Raw genomic sequence first — 17,337 nt, 5'->3', positions numbered from 1 at the left:
GATTACATTTGTTGCATACCACATTACAGTAGCCAGAGTGATGTTTGTGGCATTGGTTACATAAAGAATTTTGTCCTTTGTAACCAAAGCTTAAACCACTACCCGCACCTTGCGTGATTTCTTGTTTCTTAAAAGATTGTTGTTGGTTACCTCGATCATAATTTCCATTCCACTTTCTTTTGTTACCTGATACCTTCACATCAGTATTGGATACTTTCTTATCCATGATGACCTGATCCATTAGCTCGTTTGCCATGGTTATAGCTTCATGAATTGTCTTAGGTTTCGATGATGTAACATTTGCCTTGACCTTTTTGGGCAAACCATCTTTGTACATTTCAATCTTCCGTTCTTCGGTTGGAACCAATTCAGGACATAGCAAAACTAATTCCATGAATCGCTGATTGTAGTTGGTGATTTCAGTACCAATAACCTTCAGACTTCGTAATTCATCTTCCAACTTCCTAACCTCGTTCCTTGGACAATATTCGTTGATTAACATTGTTTTGAATTCTTTCCATGGAGTATCATAAGCTACATCTCCTCCTACAGCCTTCACAAAATTTTTCCACCACGTGAGTGCACTATCTTGTAAAGTGCACGATGCATACTTGGTCATGTCCTTTTCAACACAACCACTGATTTTAAACACAGTCTCCATCTTTTCTATCCACCGGGTTAAACCGATCGGTCCTTCTGTTCCACTGAATGATGAGGGCTTGCAAGCTTGAAACGTCTTGTAGGTGCATCCTACACGAGGATTTGGGTTAACTGCAGCACCTCTTGCAGCCTCGACCCATAACATTCTGTCGTTCACTCGCTGATTGATGAGTTCCTGGATTTCTTGTTCCGTCATTCGGTTCAATCGCGCCATATTCTTCTATAAGAATGAAAAGAAAATAATTATTCACATGGAATATTATAGATGTAGTGTATATTTACAGTACATTATAGCTTATTAATAATATGAACCAGGTATTATTATAAAAGCCTTTTCTTCTTATTAGCGTTTTATAATTATATCTAGGGTAGTACCTACCCGTTAATGTCCATACTTAATAGCTTAGTACAGAATCAATTACTACCATCTAAATAATACTTAACCATGGAAAATTATTGCATTTCACACTTCACTATTTTACATATGCTTATCTTATATCGAACATTAAGCAAACCACACTAATAATATTATACAAAACATTATATGATCCCATGGTTTAATACGGCAGCGCATCGTTTGGTCTATTTTCTAGGACGTTTAGGTTCAAGGAATGGCCTAACGCTTATCCTAGCTGTCTGCCTATATTTTGGCTGTGGGGCTGAAGAACTGGATGCCGGGACAGCACGAATAGGAATAGCGGGAATAGGGGTGGTAGTGTTTAGTGGAGTTGGTGCCACATCATCCTCCCTAAACTCGGGATTTGAATTTTCTAATTCATTAGCTTTTCGTTTCTTTCCTTGTTCGAACTTGTCTTTCGTAATTTCCTCGGGTTCACTTTCCTCCTCGGGTTCACTTTCCTCCTCGGGTTCACTTTCCTCCTCGGGTTCACTTTCCAGATTTTCTATAGTTGGTTCATCCGGAATTTGTGAGTCTTCCCCAAAGATATTATTTTCGTCATCGGATAGGTTAATGACTGGAACACCATCTGAAGATTCTGATTCGGAGTCGCTGAATGTGATAATAAGTTTTGAGCCCGACATCTATCACACCACAACTAACTCATTAGTACTACATAATATTTACATATAAATTTTAACCAACAGTGATAAGCAATGGTTTTTGAAATCAGACCCGGTCAAAGTCCAGACTTACTAATGTATCCTAACGACTTATCGGTTAGACACACTAATGCAAACCTGGTTCGCTAAGACCACCGCTCTGATACCACATGTCATAACCCGTCCTTAACCATAAGAACGTGTTAAATAACGTATGATTTCATTGCGAGGTATTGACCTCTATATGCGACATTTTTAAAAGAAAACTGCATATATTTTACATTACAAACCACAAATCTTATTTTTGATACAAGCTTTAGACGATAGAAGGATGATTATCGTTTAGCGATAATCTTCGACTTACAAACTTTACAAATAATGATAACAACACGGTTTCTAGCATATTTTACAACACAGATCCTCGGGTATGCAGTTTTATTTTTGACACAAATATGCGTACGCAAGATCCTGCTCAAATTCAACATAATGCAGCGGAAGCTTTAGTAATCACCTGAGAATAGACATGTTTTAAAAGGTCAACATAAAGTTGGTGAGATATAGGTTTAGTGCCGGCAGCAATATATATATATATATATATATAGACCACAAGATTTCGTATATAAACAGTTTAATAAAAATATTCTAAGTGGTTGAGCACTTGGTAACCATACTTAACATTTAATCACGTCGCATATTCCCTTTAATATGAAATCTTACTACACCGTACCAAGTGTAGTCACAAAACGAAGTACTGTGCAACCGTTGAATACTGGTCGTCCAGTCCGGTTGGGGTTGTCAGGCCCGATAGATCTATCAACAGGATTCGCGTTTACAATACCGCTGTAAATATTAGTTACCAAGATACAGGGAAGTATGCTAGTGGTACAACTCAACGTAGATTTTATTTTTGATCTCTTGTGTCCATAACGTAAATCATTTATAAAAACAGCGCATGTATTCTCAGCCCAAAAATATTTAGAGTTTAAAAGGGACTATATACTCACGTTCGTCTTGAAGATATATATATTTTTGACTTGGTCTTCCGGTTGATATCACGAACCTATCCATATATAATATATCAATACCTTTTCTTTTTAAACAAACGTCTCATATATATACTTGTTATATTTTTAATACTTTGAATAATTCCTTAGTCCGTAGTTAGCATTTCGTTGTTAGTAATTCAATTTTAATGGTTCATTTGTAGATGTTTAATATACCCGCAATGAAATAAATAAAACCCCCAACGAAATAAATAAAACCCCATCGTATATGTATTGGTCGAGATTAATCTTGACCCACGGTACCGGTGTTGTCAAATGACGTGTTGCGTACATAAAGTACCGGTGTTGTCAAATGACGTGTTGCGTACAAACATGGGATCTTATGATTAATCTTCTCGTATTGTTTACGGGTGATCCTGAACCATATAAAATTGAATTATAAGTACATATATATAAAATATCATGTTATCTTAGAAAGATGTGATTTTATTTAATTTTTCCCAATTAATCCCGAAGTTAAACAAGTCTTGGATAACCAATTTTGTTTCGGTCATAGTTTCTTCGTTACAAATCCGTTTTCGTTGATTCAACTTGCCATCTCCTTGGATCGAGTTCATCTTTAAGACTATGAACTGAAAATACCTTGGTTTGTATTCAAAATCACACGGCATAGGTGAAACTTTAGTGAAACTTATGAAGTTAAACATTTTCCTTTATGTAAACAACCTTAAATGATTATTTTTCTAAAAATACTTATACTTTGAATTAAATCATGAAATTTTTATGTGTTATCATATTCATATTAAAAAATCATTTTTCCAGAAGATAAACTTCCAATTCAAAGTTTAAGATGGTTTTTAATTATCCAACCCAAAACAGTCCCCGGTTGCACTCCGACGTCGTAAAAACAGTTTTTAAGGTGTTCTTTGAAAAACCAAGTTATACCTTGTTAAATTAGCATGTAATTAAGTTATATTACAGGTCTTGAAGTATTTTAAAAGTTAAGTTAGAAGGATCTATTTAGTTTGCGAACAAGTTTGAAATCATTCAAACTATGTTCTAGTTTATAAACTCTTATATATATAGCTTTAAATATATGAATTGAAAAAGAGTTGAAGTAGAGTTTTTACCTCAAGTTTAAAATGTAAAGTTGCTGGAAAGAAGTAGTAAAATAAAAGTTGAGAGAGTTCTTGCAAGTGTGTGTGAAAATTGGAAGTAAAATTTGGAAAATGAATGTGTAAAAATGAGTTAGAAATGGTGCTTATTTATAGGCTTGAAAATTTGGTTTTTAGTGAAAATATCTAAGATAAGTTAAAATTTATTATGTCATGAATGACATATTATTCCAATAATTGAAGATTTCTATTGGTATATACCAATAGTAAATACTTCTAGAAGCTGTGTATAGTACCCTAGATATACGTATAGGATTATTGAGGAAACGGAACGAGAATTCAAATATAACTATCTTTTGTAAATATACTTATATTGTTTTATGTATAAAAGCCCTTTAAAAATGATTAAAATACATATCTATACGATGCATGTATAAGTATTATAGGTTATAAGTATTTATGTCGAAGAACGTTACGTATAGTTATCGTTTTGAAAACTTAAGTTAGTAGTTTCAAAATATACTTATAACTCATTGTTATTAGTACCCAATGAGATGTTAAACATCCTTAGATCATGTTAAATATATATAAATACATATATATACATAAACGTATAATTATCGTATGTTATATAGTTCGTGATATCATCGGTCAAATTGGACGGTCAAACGTTGTGTAAAACTCTTTTCGAAGACATAAGTCTCAACAATTTGGATTGCTTGTCATGTTGGTAAGGTTTAATTTATGTAAATATTAATCTTATAAATATAGAATGATCGAAAAAGTGCGGGTCATTACACCTAAATATTAATGTATTAAAGAAAAAAAATTTACGGGACGGTTTAAATACGGGTTGGGTTGTTTCACATTTGAACAATGGATTTGTAATGACCTTTGTGTCACATACTTATGTTAATGCTTTCTATTCGTAGAAGCACGTTATCTTTTGTAAACCATTTGACGTTGGTAAAGACGTTGGCTTTGTAAAACATATGACGTTGGTAAATACGTTGGCTTTTGTAAAACATATGATGTTGGTAAAGACGTTGGCTTTTGTAAAACATATGACGTTGGTAAAGACGTGGCTTTTGTAAAACATTTGGCGTTGGTAAAAACGTTATCTTTTCATGAATGCAAAACTTGTTTTTAAACAGCATATAGTGTTGTAACCATGTAATGATCCTATTGTTGATGATCCGTACACGTTGATTTTGTACGGGGCATCACATTTGGTATCAGAGCATTGGTTGTATGAAATTAGGTTGCATTAGTGTGTCTTGACCGAGTCGAGTAGGATTCACTAATAGGACTAATCTACAACTTGCTCGTTTACTTGTTTCTACGAAACTGCTGCATGCTACTGTTATATATTACTGCATGTTACTGCTTATTACTACTGCATGCTACTGGTTACCTGATACTACTGCATGACACTACTATCTACTATAGTTTTGTGTACTGCAATAGACTACCTAGGTTATTGTTGATGTTGTTTCTTGCTACATGTCTGCTATTCGCTGTACCGACTTAGAAAATTTATCTTTCCTAGTTCAGATGTTTTTCTGAACCCTTTTCCCACTCGTCTAACCCTAAGGACTAGTATTGTAATCCACCTGTTACTACCGTTCCACCGTTCCAGAGATCGAAACATTACTTCACGCAATCTAGGAAGAGTACCCCTCGGATTACACGCCCACTAAAGTTGATCCTCGGAGGAGGAGATATGTGAGGACTTGTCAGAGTAACCGCACCTCACCCCACCCCCTGAGCTCACCCTAATTAGCCACGTACAACGTATGAACATTAGAAGGCTGTTCAGTTTCTGCGAGTTGACCCGCATCCCGTACGCTTTCATTCTTCACCACTACTCGACGATCTAACGACACTTCTGGACTTAGGTCCCTAACACTCTTAGGCATTGGAGAAGTCGGGAAGGCATCTCCTTTCACAAGGTCATAGTGTCTTCCACAGATGCTCAGCCATACCCAAAGACTTGGGAGTCGCCTCAAGACATATCGTATTACTACTTGTTACACGTACAACTCGACACGAGACCCAGATTGAATTTCTAGAAAGGAACCTAACGACATTACCTGAACCCAAATATTTTGAAGAAAATTTCAGGACATTTAGGCATTGATGCATGACCTACAAAACCTACGCACCCACATCGAGAAACCGTGAGATTAATTATGTAGATTTCGTTTTGAGATAGCATAGATAAAGCACAGTTAGATGAAATTGAGTAGAACTTGAAGTGATCACGTTACATTGACCATATGGAGTGATATTGGAATGAATGTACGATTTAGTACAATATAATGATGCCAAGCCAGCGTGATTATATTGAAGTAAATCATGCAGAAGTTCCAATGTTACTACATAAGGTATATGAAGTGATTCAAAGAAAATTTTGGTAGGAACCATTTAAGTATACGCATTATGGTCTGTTAGAGGTAGGGAAAGAATCACCACGTAGCCTAGATACTGTACACGGAGGGCCTTGATTGCAGAATTGATAACCCGAAAATTTGTTATAGATATAGACACCCTGGACACTTAAGGAAAAAGTTCTCAAATAGGAAAAACTTTGGACTTACTTGCGGTAGAGCAATCGTTATCTCAGCTATGGAGACTCGCATGGATCCTGATTTCAGATAGGGTACATTTCATCACAATGTTTTATTGTCTTGAAGTTGTTTAATACTAGAGCGATAGAAACCTTATATCTAAGAACTTTAGTGTTATGACTAATAAGCCATTAACAACCATGAGAGTTAAGTATTTTGTAGAACAAGCTAATGGTAAACTAGCAGAGATAGAGAAATAATTTAAGGTAGTACCTTAAAATTAACAGGTGGGTCATTTGGAGATGACCTCATGTCAAAAAAACTTGAAAGTGTTAAAGTAGTAGTTGGAAATGATTAGTTACCTACGCACAAGCAGATGTTATTTGAGAAGATTGATAGAATTTTTCACGGTAGTATAATAAGATTTGGTTGGAATGAACCTTAAGATTAACCTAACACCCATCAATTTGGGAAGCTTGATGTAAAAGTTGGAATGGACTTTAGGATTAACCTAATAATCATCAAGTTAGGAAGTTTTGATGTAATAGTTGGAATGGACTGGCTTTCAAGGATGAAAGCGAAAGTTATTTATAGTGAGAAGATTATTCGTATACCTCGCGAGAATGGTGAGCCACTAATAGTTTACGGGGAGAGAAGTAGCCCGAAGCTTAACTTATTGGTTGCATGAAGGCACAAAAGTGTTGGGATTTAACAAGTTCCAATATGTATAAAACATTTTAAGAATCAATTAAAAGGCGGAAGCATGTAATTACCATTTTAGAGCATGTTAATCTTTAACCAATTAAAGTTAAATCCCAATTAGGATCAAGTTGTGAAACATACTTACAAACTACAAGCAAGAAAGGGTTTATACCTACTCCAAGCTTGTTGATGAGTGATGAAGATGATGATGATGAATGGAGTTCCAAATGGATGAAACCTCAAGTAGTTATACCCCAAGCTAACCACCAACACCTTGTACTTTGGTTAGGATTTAAATTACACTTGAAATTAAGCTTGCAAAATGAAAAAATGAACTCCCTTTTGCCCTTGGAAGCTCACGGCCAGATTGCTCCAAAAGAGTGCAGTATTTTTTTTTGTTTTGCTAGTTTCTTGAAGTGTAGATGCATGTGTGTGTTCTAAGTCAAGGAGCATGCATGTATATGGAAATGGAAAAGCATAGGAATCTCTAGCATGCCTACTACACTTCCAATGCCACTTCCATGTTAATAAAATAGTTTTATAAGACTTGACATTATTTATAAACTTGCATATTTTATAAACTTGATTTTATAAAATTAGATTTTATAAAACAAATTTTATAAACTTGCATTTTATAAATTATGTATACTTGTTTATAAAACTCATTTTATTAATTCCATATTATTTGTTATGTTTATTTTATAAAACCAATTTTATAAAATGTAACATAACTTTATTAATTATTTAACCTATAAATAATTAAGTCTTAATTTTATAAATTATTCCATAATTTATATACACATCAAGTAATATAATTTTAGAAACCATTTTCTAAAATTCAAGTGTCGCGTATTAAATCAACGATCCAATCGCTAAGATCAAATACGAATAAGGTGTCGGTAAGCTTGTTATTAGGTATGACCCGAATTGGATCAAAACATATTAGCCACGTTAATTTAATATGTCTCTCGGGCATACGAAATACCTTCAATCTCCCACTTGCACGAGAAACATAAGAAATTAATGCAAGCGATGGATACCACCTAACGACCGTCCATCACCCCCAATATGTTATGACTTTGTGCCATTCAATAACATCATCCCTTTCGAGTTCCCATCTCGAATATGAATAGGTGAATCTTTCATTATTTCCTTTCGTCCTAGATGTCATGTTAAATCCAAGAGACACAGAGTGATCACTCTCTTCTAGATTTAACTTTATCAGGCCTTAGACATCTGACTCTCAACGAATAAGAGGGACAAATTCCATCTTGACTACATACGTCCTAAATATGTACCTTGCATTATGCCTGAGCTCTTCCTTGTGAACTACCATATTTCAGAATAGCGAAGGAAGGAATCAAGGTACGATGCTTGGTAAATATTCGAACCCGATATGTATCTCAGGTCAGAGGATACAATGATATTCGCCTTTACTCAAGATTACATGTGATCAACCACAAAGGCTCTATTTTGTAAATCTTGAGGGCGGGTCTTCCAATATTTGTATCCCACAAATATCTATGAACCTTGGTTGTAATCTTGCCCCACATTCATCCTGTGAATGTATACCAATCCAAGTTCATAATAGTCTAAACCTCACACTTGTTCCCACAAATGTGATCGACTACGGAATTTAGAATAATTACTTATTCATGGATAAAATATGCAAAATAGGAACCTGACTCAGGATTAATAAATTAACACCATAATTATATTAATGAGTTTGAACAAATTTCGTTCCATTACAATACTTAAAACAGATCATGACCAATCACTAGAATATCGAAGCCCTAATGCACAAACATGTCCTGCATGTTTTGATCCATGTAAGAGCTTCGTGAGAGGATCCACTATATTAAGATCTGTGTGAACTTTGCGAATACATATCTTTCCCTTTTCAACTTCATCCCTTATGTAGTTGAATCTCCGCTCAATGTGACGGGTCTTTTGATGAGCACGAGGTTCCTTGATTTGAGAAATCGCACCCTCGTTGTCACAAAAGATCTCAAGAGGGTCCTGAATGGAAGGGACTACTCCTAAGTCGTCGATGAATTTCTTCATCCATGCAGCTTCCTGAGCTGCCAATGATGCGGCGATGTACTCTGACTCTGTAGTGGATAGAGCAACAACATCCTGTTTTGAACTCTTCCAAGAGACCGCACCTCCATTTAATGTGAAGACATAACCGGATTGTGATCGAGAATCATCACGATCAGTTTGGAAACTCGTGTCCACGTAACCTTTTACAGCGAGTTCCTCCTCACCAGACCCATATATAAGAAACATATCCTTAGTCCTCCTAAGGTATTTCAATATACTTTTAACAGCAATCCAATGACTGTTTCCTGGGTTATTCTGGTATCTACTTGTCAGGCTAAGAGCGCATGACACATCCGGTCTAGTGCATATCATTGCATACATGATTGACCCAATGGCAGAAGCATATGGGACCTTCTTCATTCTCTCCTGTTCATCTTTCGTGGTGGGGCACTGAGATGAACTAAGGAGCGTTCCTCTTTGAATAGGTACCAAACCTTTCTTAGAGTTCTCCATCTTGAACCTTTTCAAGATCTTTTCAATGTATGCACTTTGATTCAAACCTATCAATTTCTTGGATCTATCCCTGTAGATCCTAATCCCCAAAATGTATTGTGCTTCTTCAAGATCCTTAATGGAGAAGCAGCCTTTTAGCCAAGTTTTAACTCCTTGTATTGTCGGGATATCATTCCCAAATAATAATATATCATCTACATATAATACAAGGAACATGATAGTGCTCCCACTAGCTTTCTTGTATACACAAGCTTCATCACCATTTTTAATGAAGCCAAATTTCTTGGCTTCCTCATTAAAACGATGATTCCACATTCTAGATGCTTGTTTCAATCCGTAGATTGACTTCTTTAACTTACATACTTTGTTAGGATGTTTTGGATCGACAAAACCTTCAGGTTGAATCATATAGACATCTTCCTCAAGATATCCATTTAGGAAAGCGGTCTTGACATCCATTTGCCATATTTCATAATCATAATGAGCAGCAATGGCAAATAATATCCTAATAGACTTTAGCATTGCCACAGGCGAAAAGGTTTCATCATAGTCAATCCCTTGAGTTTGAGTGAAACCTTTTGCTACAAGTCTAGCTTTATATGTATTTAAGTTTCCATGCATGTCGGTTTTCATCTTGAAAATCCATTTACAATCAACTAACTTGGAGCTAGTAGGTTGTACAACTAGTTCCCAAACTTGGTTGTCATACATGGATTGCATCTCAGCGTTCATGGCTTCCTGCCATTTATCTTTATCAATCCTTGATAAAGCATCTTGGTAGTTTGTTGGTTCATCCAAATCAACCACATAGCAATCATCCATGAGAAACCCATATCTCTCAGGAGGATTACTAATCCTACCAGATCTGCGAACGTCTTGTATACTTTGATCATCCATCTGATCATTCTCGACATTTTCATGTTGAGTGCTAGTGTCAACCAATTGTGTATCATCTACTTGATCTTGAACCTCTTCAAGATCTATCTTCCTTTCACTATTTCCTTCTAATAGGAACTTAGTTTCAAGGAATTCAGCCTTTCGAGCAACAAATACATTTTGCTCGGTTGGATCATAGAAATAGTATCCCATATCATCCTTGGGATATCCTATGAAGATACACTTCGTGGATCGAACATTCAACTTATTAGGGACGTAACGCTTAGGATAAGCTTCACATCCCCATACCTTTAAGTATGATAGAGATGGAGGTTTTCCAAACCACATCTCATGAGGAGTTCGTTCCACTTTCTTGGTTGGGGCCATATTTAAAATACGAGCCACGGAGCATAGACAATAACCCCAGAATGATAGAGGTAACGTGCTTCTAGCCATCATAGATCGAACCATATCCATTAGGGTTCGGTTCCTCCTTTCGGAAACTCCATTAAGTTGGGGTGTTCCAGGTGGAGTAAGTTGTGAGATAATCCCACAACTCCTAAGATGATCTTGGAAAGCATCGCTTAGGTATTCACCTCCTCTATCGGTACGAAGTACCTTGATTGTCTTATTGAGTTGATTTTGTACTTCGCTTTGATATTCTTTGAATGCTTCAAAAGTTTCGTCCTTATGTCTTAACAAGTAGACATATCCAAAACGACTGAAGTCATCAATGAAAGTAACGAAGTATCTTTCACCATTCCTAGCCATGGGCTTAAAGGGTCCACATACATCCGAATGTATTAATCCCAATAAGTCCTTAGCCCTTTCATAGGTCCCTTTGAAAGGTGCTTTAGTCATTTTGCCTTGTAAACAAGATTCACACACATCAAACGAGTCCATCTCATTTGATTTCAAGAGTCCATTCTTTTGAAGTGTATGCATTCGGTTCTTGTTTATGTGACCAAGGCGACAATGCCATAAGTAGGAATCACTCAAATCCCTTTTGAGTTTCTTGGTGCTAGTATGGTATATAGAGCTCGATGATGTGTCATCATGAACCAATTCATAAATTCCATTTGAAGGCGAAGCCTTGAAATAGAATACATTATCTTTAGAAACATGAATATCATCATCAATAAAATTAACAACGTAACCACATTGTTTTAAGCGAGAAATAGAAATAATGTTTCTACACAAATCCGGAGCATACAAAACATTTTCTAAAATAAGTTCCAATCCGCTTGGAAGCTTCAAAATAAAATCTCCTTGAGCTTTAACATGCACCTTTGCACCATTGCCCATATAGAGACTTGATGTTCCCGCCTTATGATCACTTCTTTTGAACCCCTGCAAAGAATTACAAATATGAGTTCCACATCCCGTGTCTAATACCCATGTATTAGAAGAAGTAATACTAAGCTCTATATATACCATATATATATTACCTGAGGTTTGCCCTGCATCCCTCTTGTCCTTCAACTCCTTAAGATAGACCAGATAGTTTCGTTTCCAATGACCCATCTCACCGCAACCGAAACATGGGTCTTCTTTGGGGTTTGCCTTCTCGGCTACCTTTTGCTTCTTAGCCTTGTTGATGGTTGGGGTAACCATCTTCCCTTTCCCTTTGCCTTGATGGGCGGGTCCTTTTCTTTTGGCCACCTTTGGCTTAGAGGTGTTACCTTTTGACCCACCTTGATCGATTGCTAACACGGGTAAAGCCCTTTTACCCATGCTAGTTTCCGCCGTTCTAAGCATACCGTGAAGCTCACCTATGCTCTTATCCATCCCATTCATATTGTAATTAATTACAAATTGATCAAACCTTTTTGATAGGGAGTTAAGGATAAGATCGGTGGCTAACTCATTTGATATGTTTAGGTTAAGACGGTTAGCACGATCGATAAGGCTTTTCATCTTAAGTACATAAGATGAAACCGATTGGGTATCGTCCATACGACAAGCATGTAGCGCCCGAACCGTTTCGAAACGCTCGACACGCGCTTGTTGGAGGAACATCTCCTTCAATTGCGTTATCATGTCGTATGCACTATGATGCTCGAAATCCTTTTGGAGTTCGGGTATCATAGTCCCAAGCATTAAGCATGAGACTTGAAGGGAGTCGTGGCAATACTTATCATAAGAGGCCATTGCTTCCACATCATTCTCATCCGGTTGATCGGGAATGGGGTCCTCAAGTACATACGCTTTATCCTCTTGTTTGAGGACAATCCGAAGATTGCGGAACCAATCCATAAAGTTGGTATGGTTAAGTTTGTCTTTCTCGAGGAGAGACCGTAACGATAGGTTGTTCATATTAAGTGGTGCGTTTTGCATGTTGTTGTTGTTATTAGCGGCCATCTACAAAATTCAACAAAGTTCATTTTAAGTATCGATTTTAGATTTAATAAACAATACCCTTTTAATTTGTTTTATTAAATATTAGAATCCATCGGTAAATCAAATTTCGGTTAGGTGACCTTTATCCCGTCATTTGATTTAGCTAGGTAGTCATAATGACAATTGCAATCCTTTTGCAACTTCTAATTTTATGGGATCATGCAATCCTTTTGCATGGCATATTAATCCCATCAACGCCTATTTGTTCCTCATGCTTCGGTGACCCTAAGTTCATGATTCCCAAATCAAGTCGTCCTACTTGTGTAAACATGTAGACTTAACATACAAGTGGTTAGGTGACCTTTATCCCACATGTATGCGAAGTGTACCTTATTCATATTAGTTCACTCATGACGGTTAGGTGACCTTTATCCCATCAAGAGATTCCTAATATGTCTAAGTGTTTCCACAAAAGGATGGCGTTTAACTTGTTTACCTTGTATTAGTTAAAGGGATTTTATGTTTTCTACATTCTAGTTTTAGAAAAATGCTATACACCAACATGCATTTGGTGTGTAGTGTTTTATGAAAAACCTATTTCATATCCTTTTAGTAAACCAATTACCAATTCATTACCATTTTATCTAGTACCTAATAACCATTTATTAGTGTCATGTTGTTATAATTATAACCAATTATAATGTCATTTTTGCAAGTTGTTTCAAGAGATTTTGTATCAACCAAACACATACAAAAAAACATACAAGCATGCAAAATAAAAGTCCACAATCATGCCAAAGTGGTAAGCACTTGTTTAGCCAAAACAAGTGTTACCTAAAGGGTTAAACAAGTAAGAGATTTTAAACAAAATCTCCCACTAAATCTTGTAATCTTCAAAGTTCCATCTTGTAATCTTCTTCATGAATCTTTACTTTTCTTTTACAAAAAAATATATAACCTAATACATTTTCTCTAAGAAAAGGAAATAACAACCTATTCTATTTTACAAACCAAATAGAATAAATTACATCAAGAAATTACAAAATTAATTACAACTTATTACAAACCAAAATGAATGAATAATTATTACAAACCATAAGAATGAATAATCAACCAAATCACACACAAATCCAACCACAAGGTCAAGGCATGATTGTGAACCAAAACAACAACAAATCTTGGCCAAACTTGAAGCTCCAAACCCATTTTGGAAGCCCTTTAATTCGGCCAAAATAATACCCCATCCAAAACATATAATTTTTGCATTTTACAATCATGCATGTACATAAAATGCAAAATATATAGTGAGTTTAATAACCATCTCGAAGCATATTTCAACAACCTCGGCTCTAGATACCATTGTTGGGATTTAACAAGTTCCAATATGTATAAAACATTTTAAGAATCAATTAAAAGGCGGAAGCATGTAATTACCATTTTAGAACATGTTAATCTTTAACCAATTAAAGTTAAATCCCAATTAGGATCAAGTTGTGAAACATACTTACAAACTACAAGCAAGAAAGGGTTTATACCTACTCCAAGCTTGTTGATGAGTGATGAAGATGATGATGATGAATGGAGTTCCAAATAGATGAAACCTCAAGTAGTTATACCCCAAGCTAACCACCAACACCTTGTACTTTGGTTAGGATTTAAATTACACTTGAAATTAAGCTTGCAAAATGAAAAAATGAACTCCCTTTTGCCCTTGGAAGCTCACGGCCAGATTGCTCCAAAAGAGTGCAGTATTTTTTTTTGTTTTGCTAGTTTCTTGAAGTGTAGATGCATGTGTGTGTTCTAAGTCAAGGAGCATGCATGTATATGGAAATGGAAAAGCATAGGAATCTCTAGCATGCCTACTACACTTCCAATGCCACTTCCATGTTAATAAAATAGTTTTATAAGACTTGACATTATTTATAAACTTGCATATTTTATAAACTTGATTTTATAAAATTAGATTTTATAAAACAAATTTTATAAACTTGCATTTTATAAATTATGTATACTTGTTTATAAAACTCATTTTATTAATTCCATATTATTTGTTATGTTTATTTTATAAAACCAATTTTATAAAATGTAACATAACTTTATTAATTATTTAACCTATAAATAATTAAGTCTTAATTTTATAAATTATTCCATAATTTATATACACATCAAGTAATATAATTTTAGAAACCATTTTCTAAAATTCAAGTGTCGCGTATTAAATCAACGATCCAATTGCTAAGATCAAATACGAATAAGGTGTCGGTAAGCTTGTTATTAGGTATGACCCGACTTGGATCAAAACATATTAGCCACGTTAATTTAATATGTCTCTCGGGCATACGAAATACCTTCAAAAAGGTCATGAGAAAAGGAAATTGCTACTTATGTTGGGAAGTGTCTGACTTATTCCAAGGTCAAAGCCGAACACCAAAAGCCATCTGGGTTACTTCAACAACCCGAAATCCCACAATGGAAATGGGAAGGAATAACAATGGATTTCATCATGAAACTATCGAAAATGGTAGGCGGTTATGACACTATCTGGGTTATTGTTGACCGTCTCACCAAAACTGCTCACTTTTTAGCCATGAAAGAAACCGATACAATGGACAAACTTGCACAACGATACATAAAGGAAATTGTATCCCGTCACTTCAACAATTCAATTTCTATATTATAGACTACCCAAGAATCTTATTTGATACTTATTCTTACGCGACTCTAAATCCTAACTTATTTCGAGAGATTTCTTATTTGATGATGATCACACCATCATCCTTCTTACTTCAATATTAGTCATGTCAGTTCGAAATTTTCCAAAATCAATGGGTGGTTAATTCTCATCTTCATACTCTCCCATTCGTATCTCACTTATAAGCAACAACTTCACACTTAAGCATTTTTGGTCGAAGGACTTATGCCCTACTAATAGTCATCAACCACATTTAAATTCAATAGTTTTCATTACCTCGTAACATTGTTGCTCAAATATCAGCTGAAATTTTCAAAAGTTTTTTACTCGATCCTTATCAATCTTTTTCCAACTTGTAACCTCCGAAATATGAAAATTTTGTTTTCCAAAATTTTACACACACTATTTTTCTGTGCGATCCTCTCAAAGTTTTATAAAAATAAATTTATTTTACTGCCATTCGTACAAATTTTAGAAATCGTATATGTTATATATAATAAAGTAAATAATTACTTATTTTTTACTAGTACATATGAAATTTTACTTTCACTTTTACTAATCAATTCTTTTATTCAAAGGATATTTTACTTAGAATAGTACATGTTGTACATAACTCTAGTTTATTAAGAACCTCGTTTCTTTTCTTACACTGTCACCTTAAACGATTTCTATAAAATTTTCGTTGCTTGTTATATAAAATTTTTCGCGTCATTCGTATCCAAGTCATCATGAAGACTTTACAACCATCGAGAGATTCATGTGTGTGTGTGTGTGTATGTGTTGAAGGCACTTACTGCCACGTCATGCAGAGCCTTTGGGCATCCACTAACACTTAAACCATTCAAAATTATTGCGTTACCCCAGGGATCTTATTTGCCACACCTGTTGGAGCGATGCTCTTTCTTACATAACTCTAAGTCCTGACTTATTCCAGGAGATTCTCATTTAGTGATATTAACACCATCAGTATTCCAACTTTAATATTAGTCATAACCTGTTTGGCATTTTGTAAAGTCAAGAAGCGATTAACTTCTCGTCCTCATGCTCTATCCTTCATACCTCATTTTTCAGCAACGGCTTCGCACGTGAACATTATTTGGCCCAAAGACTTATGTCCTGATAATTATCAAAACTACATTTAATTCATTAGTTTTCATTACCTAGTGACATGTCACCCGATGATTCAAAGATTTTTCACTCGATCTTTTTCAACTCGTAACCTCTGAAATACGAAAAACTATGTTTATCAAAATTTTTACACGTTTATTGTGCGGTCCTCACGAGATTTATGGACAAATGAAAGTAATAAAATTTTTCCGTCACTTATGCGATTTATAAAATCATATATGTATGTATATAATTAAGTTAATAAATTTACCCTTACATATTTTGGGTTAGTACATACTAAGTTATACCTTCAAATTATTTAAAAATCGCTCCTTTATTGAGTTGTTTAACTTAAGTCAAATAGTTTTGTGCAAAATGGTACACATTGTACATACTTCTAAATTTACTAGGAACTTCGTTCCATTTATGTTATCACATCAAATGTTTAAAGGTTTTTCAAAACTTCCTCGGTTGATTTTATTAAAGGTTTTCGTATTAGTCTGCACCATGTATGGATCACACTTCTTCTCGTCCTCCGTTTAGGGATGAAGCTTACCATTAAGATCTTTGTTAAAAACTCTTGAGCCACTTTGGATGGCAGTTTTATAAAATTTGTTAAGAAGTCTTTGCGCTCATGAAATATTCCTCTTAAGGTT

The sequence above is a fragment of the Rutidosis leptorrhynchoides genome, chromosome 3 (genome assembly GCF_046630445.1).
Source record: "Rutidosis leptorrhynchoides isolate AG116_Rl617_1_P2 chromosome 3, CSIRO_AGI_Rlap_v1, whole genome shotgun sequence".
Classification (NCBI taxonomy): domain Eukaryota; kingdom Viridiplantae; phylum Streptophyta; class Magnoliopsida; order Asterales; family Asteraceae; genus Rutidosis; species Rutidosis leptorrhynchoides.
This window is presented reverse-complemented; position numbering follows the sequence as displayed.